Below are 3,366 nucleotides of genomic sequence, written 5' to 3' on the forward strand. Positions count from 1 at the left end.
GCAAATATTTTCTCCCATTCAGTAGGTTTTCTGTTGATTCTGTTTATTATTTCTTTCACTGTGCAGAAGTTTTTTGGTTTAATTAAGTCCTGTTTGTCTATTATTGTTTGTATTGCAGTTGCTTTTGAGGTCTTTGTCATAAATTATTTGCCTAGGCAAATGTCCAGAAGAATGTTTCTTAAGTTTTCTTTTAGGATTTTTTAAAGATTCAGGTCTTACATTTAAGTACTTGATCCATCTTGAGTTAAAGAAATAAAAAGCATCCAAATCAGCAAGGAGGAAGTCAAACTAATCCTGTTTGTGGATGACATGATTATATTCCTAGAAAATTCCAAAGACTCCTCCAAAAAACCTCTAGACCTGATAATGACTTCGGAAAAATCTCAGGACACAAAATCAATGCACAAAAATCAGTCACATTCCTATACAACAACAATGCTCAAGTGAGACCCAAATCAAGAGCTCAATCCCATTCACACCAGCTACACACACATATACACACACACACATGCACACACAAACACACACATCCTGTAAATATACATAACGGAGGAAGTGAACGATGTCTACAAGGAGAACTACAAAACACTGATGAAAAAAAATTGTAGATGACACCATCAAATGGAAGAACATTCCATGTTCATGGATTGGAAGAATCAATATTATTAAAATGACCATTCTGCCAAAAGCAATCTACATATTCAATGCAATCCTGATCAAACTTCATTTTTCACAGAACTAGGAAAAAAATATTAAATTTTATATGGATTCAAAAAAGGACTTGAACAACCAAAGCAATTCTAAGCAAAATTGCGGAGGCATCACATCATTTGACTTCAAATTGCTCTATAGGGATATAGTAACTAAAACAGCATGGTATTGGCCCAAAAATAGATGGATTGACCAATGGAACAGAATGGAGAACCTAGAAATAAAACCGCATTCCTACAACCAACTGATCTTTGACAAAGCTGACAAAAACAAATAATGGGAAAAGAATATATTCTATGCAATAAATTTTGTTTGAAAAATTGGTTAGCCATATGCAGAAGAATGAAAATGAACACTGAAGTTCTCAAAATGAACATCTGCCTAGTTGTCTGCAGCCAAGCTCTGTCCTCTGTCCAGCTTTGACCATGGACTCATTGCTGTACTCTCAGTTTCTATAGAACTGTTTTCCTTCTTTGCTTCTTTTTCTCTCCACCCAGATCTGAACCTCAGTCTGATCACTAAGGCTCTGATCCCACTCGGGAGCTGCCACGACATCCAATGACTGGAGTCTGCTTTTTACCTCCATCTGAGGGTACTCCTTTGGTTGCTTCCCAACCCTCAGGGGTCTGCTTTCTGAATTCTTTCTTTCCTAAGGCGGCTCCTTCCACCACTAGCCAAGGCAAGCAGGAGAGAAAGATTAAATAACCCTATGCTGTTTTCCAATGTGTGGTGAGCCTTCAGTTCTTGCTATTCAATTATTAGCAAAAGTACTATTTGGAATTCTCCTAAAAGCAGGCACTGACAGGAGGACTTAGGGTCAAGTGATATGTGTATAAGTCAGTTCCAGAAATCACAAGTGAAAGGATGGGAAAAGTGAGATAGGGGAAAGAAAGGGCAGTAAAAATATCAAAGGGTGATTGATCCTGTAAGTAACTGGCACCCATATTCCTCTAAGACTCCTATAAGGAATGATGCACACAGTGTGCCTCAGAAAAACTTGCTGTGGAACAAGGCCACTAGTTTATTTGTCCAAGACTCCCACCTCACGTTACCTGAGAGCTGTTATTTCTGGGTTACCTTGCATCAACTGAGCATCTTCTCTTAGACAAAGAAGGATCCAGACAAAGAATCCCTTAGACAAAGAAGGATCTAGGGAGCTTTCATGGTGCACACAAACTGACTTCCACAGCCCTGAATGGATTCAAAGGGGCTAAGCAGCTACTGGGGCAAGGAACCAACATTTCCGGCTATAGCATACGTGCTTGTCTCACACTCACTGTTCACTGCCAAGAACGCGCTTCCCTCTCATCTCAAAAAGCTCCTTTTTCATCTGCAGGTCTAACTCAAATGCCCTTCTTCAATGACAGCTTCTCTAACCATCTTACTGACAATTATGTATCTTTACCACAGGAAAAGTCCTGTCCTTTCTTCTCACCTTGTCAGTACTGAAACCTAACGTAGTGTGTGTTTGTGTGTGTGTGTGTGTGTGCGTGTGTGTGTTTATTGACTCCCTTTTCTCTACAGCAATGTTAATTCCAAGAAGGAAGGGATCAAACAGAAAAAGGTCCCCCTTCTTGTAGGGTTTCTATTCTGGGGAGTGAGAAAAGGGAAAACATAAACAATAGAGAAGTAAATTGTGGTATATGATAAGGGGATGCAAATTATGGAATGAAGGTAAGAGCAAAGTAAAATAAGGGAACTGAGTTCATGTGGGGTGTGTGGGGCTGTGACTGCAAGTTTAGATACTGTGTTGAGGGTAAGCCATGTGACAAATATGACTTTTGAGCAAGGACTTTAAGTTGCTGAGGGAGATCATGTGCCTAGCAGAGGGAATGGGTCATGCACAGGTCTGAGTTGGGGACAGTGTGATCCCAGGAAGGCCAGGCCAGGAAAGTCAGTGCGGCCAGAGCACAGAGTGAGTTAGGATGAGGGTAGTGGGAGAGACACTCAAAAAGACCCGGGGGGAGCACATCATGTGAGACCATGAAAGATATTAAAAGGAATACTGTCCCTGGGTACCACAAGGAATTGATTCCAGGAACCCTGGCAGATGCTAAAATCCAGGTATACTCCAGTTCCTTGGTCCCCCAAGTCTGCAGGTTTTGCATCCAGAAAATATCATATGTTTGGTCTGCAGTTAGTTGAATATGAGATATGGGATTCCCAGGTAGGGAGGGCTGGCCATATAATGACACTGAATTTTACTCTCAGTGTAACAGGATGATGGTACTGTATGTTTCTATAAGGCTACCCTGGCTTCTGCTTCATCCTTGAGTGTATATGGGATATGAATGATGTGGTGATTAATTTAATGTGTCAGTGTGACTGGACTCAGGGATGCCCAGATAGCTGGTTATACACTATTCCTGAGTGTGTCTGTGAGGGTGTTTCTGGAAGAAACTAACATTTGAATCCATGGGCTGAATAAAGAAGATCCACCCTCTCCAATGTGGATGGATATCATCTGATTAATCAAGGGCCCAAATAGAGCAAAAAGGCAGAAGAAGTGTGGATTCTCTGTCTCTTTTTAAGCTGGGCATCCATCTTCTTCACTGGGACATCAGAGCTCTTGGTTTGTGGGCCTTCAGACTCCCAGTCTCTAGAACTACACCAGCACCCCCCTGGTTTTCAGACTCAGACTCAGACTGAATCACA

The sequence above is a fragment of the Carlito syrichta genome, unplaced genomic scaffold (assembly GCF_000164805.1).
Source record: "Carlito syrichta isolate Samal-C Ts95f unplaced genomic scaffold, Tarsius_syrichta-2.0.1 Scaffold307213, whole genome shotgun sequence".
Taxonomy (NCBI): domain Eukaryota; kingdom Metazoa; phylum Chordata; class Mammalia; order Primates; family Tarsiidae; genus Carlito; species Carlito syrichta.